The 15,095-nt window shown below is 43.0% G+C and overlaps 1 protein-coding gene across 1 annotated transcript in view; it reads left to right on the forward strand.

Annotated features, from left to right (window-relative positions):
• LOC124047762 (phospholipid phosphatase 4-like) overlaps positions 1-15,095 on the forward strand; it is a 118,244-nt gene that overhangs the window by 63,301 nt on the left and 39,848 nt on the right. The gene's annotated exons all lie outside the window — the stretch shown is intronic.

Here is a 15,095-nt window from a genome sequence, read left to right on the forward strand (position 1 = left end):
GACAGTGAATTCATCATTCAGAAATCTGAAAACTGTGGACAAACTCGTTGTTTAAGTGAAAGCATACGGCCGAATCAGCTATTTTTGTCAAATGTACTATTTTTTTAAAGTCAGGAAATATGTACTTTTTCACCTCAAACATTAGCGATTATATCATTATTTTATGTAGCCGACTGCCACAGCAGTGGAGATCGGTCACAACTGCGCATAAAGACGTCACAATATGCCCTAATATGGAGAATGATGACACACATTCAAGTTTTTTTAGGGAGAGAAGGAGCTAATGCTGGTGTCCGTCCCCTGCCTGAATGTTACACACTACATCAAGTGAAAAAGGCACAACAATTCCACTGTTTTCTGATAAATGATAAGAAGAGATGCAGTGAGTAGCAATTCGGAATAGTAAATACGATGTAAATACTACTGTATTTCCATGGACTGGATTTAGCGCAGTGCTAAAATACAAAGACGCGTTTGAGAAGACAAAGTGACAAAGCAAGCATGCAGTTGTACTGTTTGTAGCCTAGCCTGATTATTGAAGTTCATGGTGTTTTTATTGTCTATTACCATTGCACCATATTGTGTAGAAATATACAGCGCATTCTTAAATTATTCATACCCCTTGACATACTCCACAGCCTGAATTTAAAAAAAGAATCTCTCACCCATCTACACACAATGCCCTATAATGACAAAGTACATTTTTTTGGGGGGAATGTTTGCAAATGTATAAAACATGTAATACAGAAATATCAAATTTACATACAGTACCAGTCAAAAGTTAGAACACACCTATGCGCCACGGGAGCTTGCACCACGGGAGTTAGTTACCCAGCATTATGGCTTAAGTTCTCCAGACCACTACAAGGGGAAGTTAGAGCATTCATTATGCATTTGGGTCCCAAGGTTTTTATATGACCAATCATATCGAGTGGTTCCAATGACTAATTTGAGAATATAGAAAAAGTTATACTTTAGCAGTGCGGAGCCCGCACACCTATGCGCCACGGAGCTTGGCGAGCCACCTACAAGAGTTTTGAGAGAAAAGAAAGAAAAAGGGATACTGGTCTGTAATTGTTGACAGTGTAGGTTTTTTCAGAAGGGTGCAATCTCTTGAAGACGGAAGGGACGTCCAACGGTCAGGGATGAGTTGATGAGCGAGGTGAGGTAAAGGGAGAAGGTCTCCGGAAATGGTCTGGAAGAGAGGAGGGGATAGGGTCAAGCACTCACAAGACGTTTCATCTGGAGAGAGAGGGGAGAAAGAGGTCAGAGCACAGGGTAGGGGCAGTGTGAGCAGAACCATGTCGTTTGACTTAGCAACGAGGATCGGATGTCGTCGACCTTCTTTTCAAAATGGTTGACGAAGTCATCTGCAGAGAGGAGGGGGAGGGGGAGGATTCAGGAGGGAGGAGAAGGTGGCAAAGAGCTTCCTAGGGTTAGAGGCAGATGCTTGGAATTTAGCTGGGGCTTTCTTCAACAAAGATGGCTGACAAAACATTACAGTGGAACCAAATGTAAGTAGTTATAAAGTCATAACGAGTCAAGCAAAAATGTACAATTGAAAGGACTATGTGAGTTAACATGCTAAATAGCAATTTTCTTATATTATCTGACTAGCTAACATTAGCCAGCTAGCTAGCTGGTGCTATGAAAGGAGAATTCATTTATAATTCGTGTTGTTTAATGTTTTAGGGACTCCTGAGAACCAGCAAACCAGGCTCTCGTCTTGTGAAACAGTGGATATAAAGAATCTAGCTAGTTAATATAAAACTTCAGTAATCGGCATACATGGACACCTTTGTTTTGTTATTGGATCTGATCTTAATAGCTAGCATTTCAATGGCCATGCTGAATAGATATAGTTGACAGCGGACACCCTTGTTTTAACTCCTTTTGAAACAAATAACTATATACAAAATGCCAAAATGGTATTCTAACACACCCCCCCCCCAAAGAAATGGAGAAAAAAATAAGGGAAAAAATAGGAAGAAATAAATAAATACATTTACAAAATAACATGGTTAACTATTTATACACTTTCAATATTTGGTAGACCCTCAGTCCTCTCAAATGTATTTATATAACCCTTTGTACATCAGCTAATATCTCAAAGTGCTGTACATAAACCCAGCCTAAAACCCTAGGAAAAACTCCCTAGAAAGGCCAAAACCTAGGAAGAAACCTAGACCGGAACCAGGCTATGAGGGGTGGCCAATCCTCTTCTGGCTGTGCCGGGTGGAGATTACAACAGAAGATGGCTGAGATTTTCAAACATTCATGGATGACCAGCAGGGTCAAATAATAATAATCACAGTAGTTGTAGAGGATGCAACAGGACAGCACCTCAAGAGTAAATATGAACAGTTTAGGGTTCGATAGCCGCAGGCAGAACAGTTGAAACTGGAACAGCAGCAAGGCCAGGTGGACTGGGGACAGCAAGGAGTCATCATGCCAGGTAGTCCTGACGCATGGTCCTAGGGCTCAGGTCCTCCTCAGAGAGAGAGAGAATTAGAGAGAGCATACTTAAATTCACACAGGACACCGGATAAGACAGAAGAGGTACTTCACATATAACAAACGGACCCTAGCCCCCCGACACAAACTACTGCAGCATAAATACTGGAGGCTGAGACAGGAGGGGTCAGGAGACACTGTGGCCCCATCCGATGAGACCCCCGGACAGGGCCAAACAGGCAGGATATAACCCCACCCACTTTGCCAAAGCTCTAACAATAGTGTGCTACTGATGCCAGGTGCCATAGCAGTCTCTTTCTGCTGTAAAGCAGAGGGTCACCAAGCATGTGGCGCAGGTGATGGGGGACTTAATTTAGCAAAGAACACAGCGACGCCTCCATGCTGTGCCCTTTTGGCCCTGAGGCACATCCATGCCTGCAGAAATACATTTGGGCAGATGAACACCACTTGTGGCAGGAGCTGGATGAACCAGCTTCAGTGGGGGATGGACGGCTTGGCCCCGGGGGCTACCATTCGGAGTCAGTGTCACTGTGAAAGGTAATGTTCAGTTAGAATAGTTTCACATATGAGCTGTGTATCAACAGGTATAATAAACATATATATAAATATGAGTACATGGAACATAATGTTGAATATATTATGACAGACCAGCTAGATCTACTGTCTTTATTATATTACAACAGACCATCTGTATCTACTGTCTCCATTTCATTTTGGCCATTGTTGTGGGCCTGCCCTCCGCTCAACAGCCTCAAATAGGCTATTTCATGTGGGTTGGGGTTGTCAGAGTCGTGTGTATAGGTTACAGGGAAGTCAGGCGCAGGAGAGTCAAATGGAGTGTAAATTGAGTATTTTAATATAAGTCACACTAAAGAGGTTAACATGCTCCAAACACTAAATACATAAATTAACATGGGTACGAGGACTTGTCACGCACCTATACAACATAAAACAATCTCTGACAAAGACATGAGGGGAAACAGAGGGTTAAATACACAACAGGTAATGAATGGGATTGAAAAAAGGTGTGTGGGAAGACAAGACAAAACCAATGGAAAATGAAAAATGGATCAATGATGGCTAGAAGGCCGGTAACGTCAGCCGCCGAGCACCGCCCAAACAAGGAGAGGCAACGACTTCGGGAGAAGTCGTGATAGGGGTGGGGCGGCAGACACACGCTTCTCACACTTCATGACATTACACGTTTATACTGTATATTGCTTCTAAAATAAAAAAAAATCACAAATAACATTTTATATTATTAATTTTAAACAAGGGCATTAGCATGAGAAGAACTTACCAGTCCAAAATGATGTCCTCTCACGTTCCAAAAATATTCCTCCATTTGGGAATCGCTAAATGAATCGTCATACAACCATGTCTCACTTTCCCGATCAATTTATTCAAAAATTGTGTGTACATCTGTATATCTAGACTTAGATTTAGCTTTCCCTGACTTAGTCGCCATAATGATTGATATATAAACAGCTGAATATGCGAAACAACGCTGTGCGTAATATGTGTTGCTCCTTCCGGTATGAAACTTCAATAGCGAGTGTCTATCATTATGCCGGAGTTTACTACATGGGTTGGTCTTGCAACACATAAATATGACCTATTGCTGTTTAGCTCAGCTCATTGGCTATCTACCCAGCTAGATTTCAAGACGATCAGTGGTCATTGGGTTAAAATACAGTCAATCAACGAAACAGCGGGCAAATCATTGGTGCACAATGATGTCATTACTTGTTGTCTTCAAATCGGTTTCTTTCAGTCAATACGCCCCGTGAAATGACCCATCAGGTTTGGTTGTGTAACAAACAAACCAGTTGATTGCAGTGAAACCAAACATGACTGGAAAAGTCACCTCGAATGTGTCGTCGAAAATGGAATGAGATGGAATTCACGAAACAAGCGGTCCACAAAATGTTTTGTGTTAGGCTATAAAAACGGTTTTTATCAAACAAAAGATCATTCATTGTGATTGCAAACAGACGAAGATCGTCGAAGGTAAACGATTTATTTTAATGCAGTTTGTGATTATGATATGCCTGTGCTTGTTGACATTGTTTTTTTTAATGGAGCTCTATCCTCAGATAATCACATCATATTCTTTCGCAGGAAATTATTTTTTAAATCTGACAACGCAATTGGATTAGCAAGATTCTAGGCTTTTGATACATGTGAGACACTTGTATTTTCATGAATGTTTAATATGACTATTTATGTAGCGATCACCGTATGTTGTGGAATTTCAGCCCGCTACCGGGTTCCGTGCTCAGAGAGGTTAATGTGTATGATATTGGATGTGATTTAGTGAGAGTGTGAACGATGCCTATAAGAGTCTATAAGAGACTAAAATGTGTGATGTCCAAATAAATAATATTTCTGCCATGGTTGATCATCTATGTGTGTAACATGTAGTGTGTATAATGTTAATGTTCATAATGATAATTGTAATCCATATCGTATCACCATCATAGTTGCATCATAATTACCTTTAACATAATTGAAAACCACATCCCAGCATTTCCAAAGCAATTGACGTGTTCACACGATCTGAAAGATACCTTGCATTACACTACAGTACAAATGTATTCCGTAGAATATATTATTATTCCCCAATGCCCCTATTCTGATATCTTCCCCTTGCTTGTTGTAAACATTTATAAACTTGTAGACAAATACATAAAAAAGATAGACAAACAATAAACACATTAAGCTCACATTAAGCTCACTTAAGATCACTTTCTGCTTTTGATCAGCTCCTTTTGTTGGTAGTGTTCAAATTTGCGATGATCGGTCAGGGACCCTTGGTCTTGTTACTCCGAGCTCCAACTCTGTTTACTCGGTGGAAAGCCACCTTGTTTACAGTCTCTGTAGGAAGTTTCAAGGAAGGTTGCATGAATTCTCTGATCGCTCCCTCGGGAATATTGGATGCGTCCTCAGGAATCCCAGAAAAAAATAGACTTTCATGGATCCCAAGACTTTGTATGTCTAGTAGGATCTCCTGAGTAGACAATCCATGTTGGAATCGTGGATTTTTTCCTTGGCTGTGAGTGTCTTGTTTTCTCTTTGGAGCATGACAATTTCACCCTGGCTGAACTCTAAACTCCCCCCTCAGCCCTGCTACCTCTGCACACAACTTTTCCAGTGTTTCATGGATTCCAGCCAGAGCCCCTACTTCAATGGTAAGTAAAATCGTCCTTGTCTGTAGATGAATCAATTTTTTTGTCGTGTTAACCTGTTACTCCTACCCCCTACTTTTTCGAACATTCTGTTAAAAATCACGCAACATTTCAGCGCCCTGCTGCTCATGCCAGGAATATAGTATATGCATATGATTAGTATGTGTGGATAGAAAACACTCAGACGTTTATAAAACTGGTTAAATCACGGCTGTGACTATAACAGAACGTGCGTTTCATCGAAAAGCGCAGGAAAATCTGATCACTGAAAATGGAAATATATATCCATCCGCCACTTCAACCCATTGATAAAGGCGAACCACATTAAATGGGGCTGAGGTTTCAATACCTACAGCTTCCACACGATGTCAACAGTCTTGTCATTTGCCTAGGCTTTGTTTCTTGGTCAAACGAAGAAGAGACAAGCCATTTGTTCAGGTCTCCGACCGGATATTTTGGTTGAGATTTACCCGGGCATTATTTCCAGAAGTATCCCATATAGAATAAATATCGCCTCGTGATTGATTTGATCGCTTATTAACGTGTACTAATACCTAAAGTTGCATTACAAAAGTATTTCGAAGTGTTTTGTGAAAGTTTATCGTCAACTTTTTTGTTTTAAAAAAATGACGTTACGTTATAAGACGCTATTTTTTTCCGTTTATCACACAGTCTTCATAGATCGATATCTAGGCTATATATGGACCGATTTAATAGAAAAAAAGACCCAATAGTGATTATGGGACATCTAGGAGTGCCAACAAAGAAGATGGTCAAAGGTAATGAATGTTTTATATTTTATTTGTGCGGTTTGTGTAGCGACGACTATGCTAATTATTTTGTTTACGTCCCCTGCGGGTCTTTTGGGGTGTTACATGCTATCAGATAATAGCTTCTCATGCTTTCGCCGAAAAGCATTTTAAAAATCTGACTTGTTGCCTGGATTCACAACGAGTGTAGCTTTAATTCAATACCCTGCATGTGTATTTTAATGAACGTTTGAGTTTTAACTAGTACTATTAGCATTTAGCGTAGCGCATTTGCATTTCCAGATGTCTAGATGGGACGCGTGTCAGGTAGGAGCAAGAGGTTAAAGTTATTTTGTGAGGTTGTAGGATCTTTCCATGATGTGGTATGTTGTTCCTCCATAGCGTAAATCTGTTGGTACTCGTCGATTTCCTTCAGGATTTCCTTAGTATCCAGGTTGGCTCTACAGCAACCAGTTGTTTAAAAAAATGTAACAATGAATCTTTCCCACGATGACAACATGTGTCTGTCGTACAACCAGCTTGCAATCACAGAATTCACGCAAAAAACGGAAAACAAACTTGCAGTCCCAGGCACAAAGGCTAACCGCTTCGTGAAATCCTTAGTTGTGATTAAAAATCAATTGAATGAAAATGTTTTCATATAAACAACAAACCGAGTGTAGACAGTACAATATTCTGTTGTGCGCTCCGATGACGTATCTGATGCTTCTGGTTCTGATGTATCAGCCTACTTTGATTCTATCAGCCTGCCAAAACCTGATGATTACACCAAAAAGGAATTGAACTCAAATGTCACAACAGTGGAAGTAATCGAGGCAATAAAAGCTTTCCCAACTGGAAAGGCTGCAGGCCCGAATGGTTTTGGCTGTGAATTTAATAAAACCTTCAGTGAAGCTCTCGCTCCCCTATTACTCAGGATGATCACTGATTCAACAGAAAATAATATTTTGCCAAAATCATTGTATGAAGCCAATACCTGCCTTCTGTTAAAAAATGGTAGTGAGGCAATAGATCATGCAATATATAAACCAATAGCATTGCTTAATTTTGCAAAATAATATCACTAAAGTGCTTGCTAATAGGTTGAACAAACACGTAACAACCATTATTCACCCGGATCAGACAGGGTTTATCCCCGGCAGATTCTCTTTGTCCAATGTGCACAGGCTGCTGAACATTAATTATGCAAATCAGGGGAAGCGCTCCAAGGTGGCTGTTATATCGCTAGATGGTCAAAAAGCATTTGACCAAATAGAATGGTCCTATATGTGCGAAGCACTCACTCGATTTGGATTTGGCGACTCATTTATCACCTGGGTCAAAATACTCTACACCTGCCCAACATCCTCTATTCTGACAGCGACAAATCCAGTCCCTTTCAACTGCATAAATGTGGCCAACAGGGTTGCCCACTCAGTCATCTGCTCTTCCCTGTTGCCCTTGAATCGCTAGCAATTCAAATAAGGGATCATCCTAATATCCAAGGTCTTAAGGATAACCAAGTCAAGGTATTGGAGTGGCCATCACAAATTATTGTGGGACGCTTGTGGAAGGCTACCCGAAACGTTTGACCCAAGTTAAAGAATTTAACGGCAATGCTACCAAATACTAATTTAGTGTATGTAAACTTCTGACCCACTGGGAATGTGATGGAAGAAATATATCATTCTCTCTACTATTATTCTGACATTTCACATTCTTAAAATAAAGTGGTGATCCTAACTGACCTTAAACAAGGAATTTTTATTCGGATTAAATGTCAGGAATTGTGATAAACTGATATTAAATGTATTTGGCTAAGGTGTATGTAAATGTCAGAATTCAGCTGTATATAACATTTACAATCTGGTGAGAATTAGGGAGGGAGATATTTGGGAAACTGCCTTTAACACACCTAGTCACTATGAGTATTTAGTCATGCCCTTCATATTATGTAACTCACCAGTAGTCTTTCATGCATTGGTCAATGACAGTCTTAGGGATATGTTGAATCGGTTCGTGTTTGTTATTTCAAAGATATCCGGATCTTCTTCAAATCGCTTCCAGAACACACATTGCACTTCCACCAAGTACTGAGAAGCTTCCTGCAGTGCCAACTATATGTCCCGATAGAGAAGTGTGATTTCCAAGTATAACAATTGTCCTTCCTGGGTCACAATATCTCTACCGTAGGCATGCAAATAGACCCGTAAAGGTTGAGGTGGTCGCCGACTGGCTCCGTCCCACCTCACTCAAGCAGGTCCAGCAGTTCCTGAGGTTTGCCCATTTTTACAGGTGTTTTATACGCAACTTTGGTGAAGGTGGCAGTGCCTCGCACGGTCCTGAACCGTAAGTCCCAGAGCTGTTTATGCTGTACTCCCGAGGCTGACAGGGCATTCATGGAGCTCAAGGGACATTTCATCTCTGGACCCATCCTCATTCTTCCTGATCCTACTCGTCCCTTTGTGGTAGAGGTGGACACCTTGGACACTGGAGCAGGGGCGGTCCATTCACAGCGGAACGAGGATGACAAGAACTACACCCATGCTCCTTTCTCTCCAAACTGTTCTCGCTTGGAACCCAAATACGATGTAGGCAACCGGGAGCTCTTGGCTGTTAAGTGAGCCCTTGAGGGGTTGAGACACTGGTTGGAGAGGGTAACTCATCTGTTTGTGATCTGGACAGACCACAAGAACTTGGTCTCCATTCAAGAAGCCAATAGTTTTTTTAACAGTTTCGTTTTCATACTAGCTTATCGCCCGGGATCCAAGAATGAGAAAGCAGATGCATTGTCCTGCCAACACGATGGCTCTAACGAGGAGAGGGACTCCGAGCCCATCATCCCCAGCTCCTGCATTGTTGCCCCTGTAATATGGAGTATTGAGACCATGGTCCGACAAGCCCAGACCCAAGAACCTGACCCCGGCGGGGGACCCACTACCAGCCCGTTCCCGAGTTCTACAATGGGGACACTCCTCTCAATGAACTGTTCATCCAGGGGTTAATCGGACACTGGAGTTTCTGAGGCAGAAATTCTGGTGGCCCAAAATAATTGAGGATGTGAGATCCTTTATTGCGACCTGTTCCACCTCTGCCCAAAGCAAGTCTTCCCAATGCGGGGCCACAATGTGGGATTTTCTCCAACCTCTGCCCATCCCCAGCTGGCCCTGGTCCTACCTGTCCTAAGACTTTATCACAGGGGTACCTCCATCCCAAGGGCTTACCACTATCCCGGTGGTCGTTGATAGGTTTTCCAAGGCAGCACATTTCATTGCCTTACCCAAGTTTCTCTCAATGAAGGAGACCGCTGATCTCATGATTACCCATGTATTTCGACTACATGGACTTCCCCAGGACATTGTCTCGGATCGTGGGTCCCAGTTCGTCGTACTGTATTGGAAAGCCTTCTGCTCCATGCTCGGGGTCGGTGAGTCTCTCCTCGGGTGGGATTCCACCCACAGTCGAATTGGCAAATGGAGCGGGCCAACCAGGAGCTAAAGAATTTCCTTCGCTGTTTTGTCTCCACCCAGGCCAGCAACTGATACCAGTTCTTCGTGTGGGCGGAGAATGCTCACAACACACTGCCGAACTCATCCACTGGACTGTCGCCATTTGAGTGTCAGTTCGGGTTCACCCCCCCCTGTTCCCTGAGGCCGAAGCGAGGGTGCCATCAGCCGAGGCGTTCATTCGAAGATGTCGCCGCACTTTGATCAGTGTGTGATCCGCTTTGCTCCGCTTATCTGCCCAACACCAGGCACACCGGCACTGAAGGCCTCTTCGGCTCCTCTGATCGGATCAACGGGTGTGGCTGTTCACCCGTGATCTTCTCAACTTTTTTGGGACTTGGGGCAGTATCGAGTAGCTTGGATAAAAAGGTGCCCAGAGTAAACTGCCTGCTACTCAGTCTTAAAAGCTAGAATATGCATATAGTAGATTTGGATAGAAAACACTCTGAGTTTCAAGTTTCTAAAACTGTTTGAATGATGTCTGTGAGTATAACAGAACTCATATGGCAGGCAAAAAACCTGAGAAAAAATCCAACCAGGAAGTGGGAAATTTGAGGTTTGTAGTTTTTCAAGTCATTGCCTATCGAATATACAGTGTCTATGGGGTCATATTGCACTTCCTAAGGCTTCCACTAGATGTCAACAGTCTTTAGAACCTTGTTTGACGCTTCTACTGTGAATGAGGGGGGAATGGGAGCTGAATGAGTCAGGTGTCTGGCGTCTCACAGCGCTGTCTTAGGCGTCTCACTGTACGGACATTGCAATGTATTGCCCTGGCCACCTCTGTAGTCCTCATGCCTCCTTGCAGCATGGCTAAGGCACATTCATGCTGATGATGTCATGTATTGTCATGTTATGTCTTGTTCCTGTTCTTTCTCTTCTCTTCGTTTCCCCCTGCTGGTCGTATTAGGTTACCTTCTCTCCCTCTATCTCTCTCTCTCTATGGTCCCTTTCCTTCTCCCAGCTGTCCCTCATTCTCCTCTAACGACCTTGTTTACTCTCTCACACCTGTTCCCTCTTTTCCCTCTGATTAGGTCTCTATTTCTCTCTCTGTTTCTGCTTCTGTCTTTGTCGGATTCTCGTTTGCTTCGCCCTTGTTCTGTCCTGTCGTTATCTGCCTCTTCGTTAGATGCTGCGTCTGATCAGGTGCCTCTGTCCTCTACGGCCCGCGCCTACCTGGAGGGACCTGCAGTCTGTTGACGCTAGCCCTGCTATTCTCCTCTGCTGCTAGAAGGGGACTAGTCAACCGATACATCTGAAGAGGATTTATGTTTTCCCTGTGTTTGAACATTAAAAGACTCTGTTTCTGTTAAACCGCTTTTGGGTCCTCACTCACCAGCATAACAGATGAGCTGGGACCCTGGGCATCAGAGTCAGTAGAAAGAGTCAGTACAAAGGCCTCATTAGTGTCCTAAGTTTTCATAACTGTGACCTTAATTGCCTACCGTCTGTAAGCTGTTAGTTCACCATGCACCATTCCACAGTGCAAGTTCTTTAATTGTTTATGGCATGGGACACAGTGTTTAAACCCTTTACAGTGAAGATCTGTGAAGTTACTTTGATTTTTACTAATTATCTTTGAAAGACGTTCCTGAAAAAGGGATGTTTCTTTTTTGCTGAGTTTATAATATATGAGTGATGGTAAAATACCATAATCCAATTGGTACAATATTATATCACTGGAAATTCATGCTTAGTGTTTAATTAACAGTGTTATAATGTGTGTTACTGGTGAATTCTGTCCTTTGGTGGGCAAATTTCGCAATTTAATTTAGTCAACACATTCACAAATGGTGCTTTGATCACAGTTTTGAAGTTTCATAACTAACTAGCAGCACAAGCAAACATTGTTGTGCACATTTCTCTTGATCTATCATCAACACCAATAATCTCTGCAATCCTCCTGCCATTGAGATTCAGATTTTGTCTCTGGATTTTATTAAAGCGACATCACATAGAATTGGAAAACCAGATACTGCGATGATTGGCTTTCTACCTTCTTTTTTTGGTTTTGCTCCTCACCTGATTGGATAAAGGCAGCGGTGGCCGTGTGACATTTGCATTAAGTTGAGCAGAGCTGAACCTTTCTACCACTCCGCCAGCAGGGTTCTCGCTGCTCACCTTCCCACAATCACCGCAAATTTCTCTGCGTGCCCTCTTTGAAAATGAATGAGTGCAGAACGTCTCTTACCTAAGCCGCATCTGGTGAAAATGGGCTGTATAATAGATGCATAGTTAAACCAAAATTCTGAGAAGAAGTTGTGTATCCCTTTAAAGTGTATCTCTGAATGCTTGAGAACATTATTTGTTCTATAATCTTGCAATTTGTCAGTACAACTTTCCAATGTTACACATTTGTATTTGTATACATTTTTGGGGAAAAGTAAAGGCAGGCATCCATTAAACATTTAATTACATTTCTATGGCCTTAGTGTATTTAGCAAAAGTGTTGTTTGGCAAACAAATTCAGTTTATTGGGCTGTGTTAATTGTTTTTCAAAAGTGAACCATCAAACAATCAAGAAAAACTGTAACTGCAGTCAATTAAATTTAGTTCCTTTTATAATGCGCCACTCATAAAGATTGGCGACAGGTGTCACAAACGTAATGCCCAAATCAAATCAAATCAAATCAAATTTTATTTGTCACATACACATGGTTAGCAGATGTTAATGCGAGTGTAGCGAAATGCTTGTGCTTCTAGTTCCGACAATGCAGTGATAACCAACAAGTAATCTAACTAACAATTCCAAAACTACTGTCTTATACACAGTGTAAGGGGATAAGGAATATGTACATAAGGATATATGAATGAGTGATGGTACAGAGCAGCATACAGTAGATGGTATCGAGTACAGTATATACATATGAGATGAGTGTGTAGACAAAGTAAACCAAGTGGCATAGTTAAAGTGGCTAGTGATACATGTATTACATAAGGATGCAGTCGATGATGTGGAGTACAGTATATACATATGCATATGAGATGAATAATGTAGGGTAAGTAACATTATATAAGGTAGCATTGTTTAAAGTGGCTAGTGATATATTTACATCATTTCCCATCAATTCCCATTATTAAAGTGGCTGGAGTTGGGTCAGTGTCAATGACAGTGTGTTGGCAGCAGCCACTCAATGTTAGTGGTGGCTGTTTAACAGTCTGATGGCCTTGAGATAGAAGCTGTTTTTCAGTCTCTTGGTCCCAGCTTTTATGCACCTGTACTGACCTCGCCTTCTGGATGATAGCGAGGTGAACAGGCAGTGGTTCGGTTGGTTGATGTCCTTGATGATCTTTATGGCCTTCCTGTAACATCGGGTGGTGTAGGTGTCCTGGAGGGCAGGTAGTTTGCCCCCGGTGATGCGTTGTGCAGTCCTCACTACCCTCTGGAGAGCCTTATGGTTGAGGGCGGAGCAGTTGCCGTACCAGGCGTTGATACAGCCCGCCAGGATGCTCTCGATTGTGCATCTGTAGAAATTTGTGAGAGCTTTTGGTGACAAGCCGAATTTCTTCAGCCTCCTGAGGTTGAAGAGGCGCTGCTGCGCCTTCTTCACGACGCTGTCAGTGTGAGTGGACCAATTCAGTTTGTCTGTGATGTGTATGCCGAGGAACTTAAAACTAGCTACCCTCTCCACTACTGTTCCATCGATGTGGATAGGGGGGTGTTCCCTCTGCTGTTTCCTGAAGTCCACAATCATCTCCTTAGTTTTGTTGACGTTGAGTGTGAGGTTATTTTCCTGACACCACACTCCGAGGGCCCTCACCTCCTCCCTGTAGGCCGTCTCGTCGTTGTTGGTAATCAAGCCTACCACTGTTGTGTCGTCCGCAAACTTGATGATTGAGTTGGAGCGTGCGTGGCCACGCAGTCGTGGGTGAACAGGGAGTACAGGAGAGGGCTCAGAACGCACCCTTGTGGGGCCCCGTGTTGAGGATCAGCGGGGAGGAGATGTTGTTGCCTACCCTCACCACCTGGGTGCGGCCCGTCAGGAAGTCCAGTACCCAGTTGCACAGGGCGGTGTCGAGACCCAGGGTCTCGAGCTTGATGACGAGCTTGGAGGGTACTATGGTGTTGAATGCCGAGCTGTAGTCGATGAACAGCATTCTCACATAGGTATTCCTCTTGTCCAGGTGGGTTAGGGCAGTGTGCAGTGTGGTTGAGATTGCATCGTCTGTGGACCTATTTGGGCGGTAAGCAAATTGGAGTGGGTCTAGGGTGTCAGGTAGGGTGGAGGTGATATGGTCCTTGACTAGTCTCTCAAAGCACTTCATGATGACGGAAGTGAGTGCTACGGGGCGGTAGTCATTTAGCTCAGTTACCTTAGCTTTCTTGGGAACAGGAACAATGGTGGCCCTCTTGAAGCATGTGGGAACAGCAGACTGGTATAGGGATTGATTGAATATGTCCGTAAACACACCGGCCAGCTGGTCTGCGCGTGCTCTGAGGGCGCGGCTGGGGATGCCGTCTGGGCCTGCAGCCTTGCGAGGGTTAACACGTTTAAATGTCTTACTCACCTCGGCTGCAGTGAAGGAGAGACCGCATGTTTTCGTTGCAGGCCGTGTCTCTGTCAATGACAAGGTGCAATAAAACATCAGTGAATGAAAGATTGCCTTCAGAGGGGTCAATACACAGTGTGTGCATTGCAAATGGAACCCTGTTCTTTATATAGTACATTATTTTATGGGCCCTGGTCAAAAATAGTGGCCCATATTAAGTGGATAGTGCGCCATTTGGGACGCAAATGGTATCTCAGGGAAAGTGTTTGCATCTCTGATGACAGACACTAGCTCTCTTTAAGGTCATCCATCTGAGCATGTCCCTGAACTGAGGAAAATATATCTGGAAATTAAAATAGGCAGGATGGAATATATTATTTTCACCTCCATGATGTCATGAGCGGTAATATCTTTGGCATTTGCCAGGATCTACAACTATAAAAGTACAGAGCCTCAGGCTCACATCCTAAAATGCATGTACACAGACACACACAAAACCCAAGTACGCAAGCACTTAAATTGTCATGACAAAATTACACATTTGTGTTGACAAAGCAACAATACACACTCTCTGCTTCTCCCTCTATCACTTATGTGCTGCACCCAGACAGGACTGTGTCTATCCTGTACCTATTCCATAGTTATCCATCATCCCAGAATTTAAAGAGCCCTACTCAGTCTGTTCT

The sequence above is a fragment of the Oncorhynchus gorbuscha genome, linkage group LG11 (genome assembly GCF_021184085.1).
Source record: "Oncorhynchus gorbuscha isolate QuinsamMale2020 ecotype Even-year linkage group LG11, OgorEven_v1.0, whole genome shotgun sequence".
Classification (NCBI taxonomy): domain Eukaryota; kingdom Metazoa; phylum Chordata; class Actinopteri; order Salmoniformes; family Salmonidae; genus Oncorhynchus; species Oncorhynchus gorbuscha.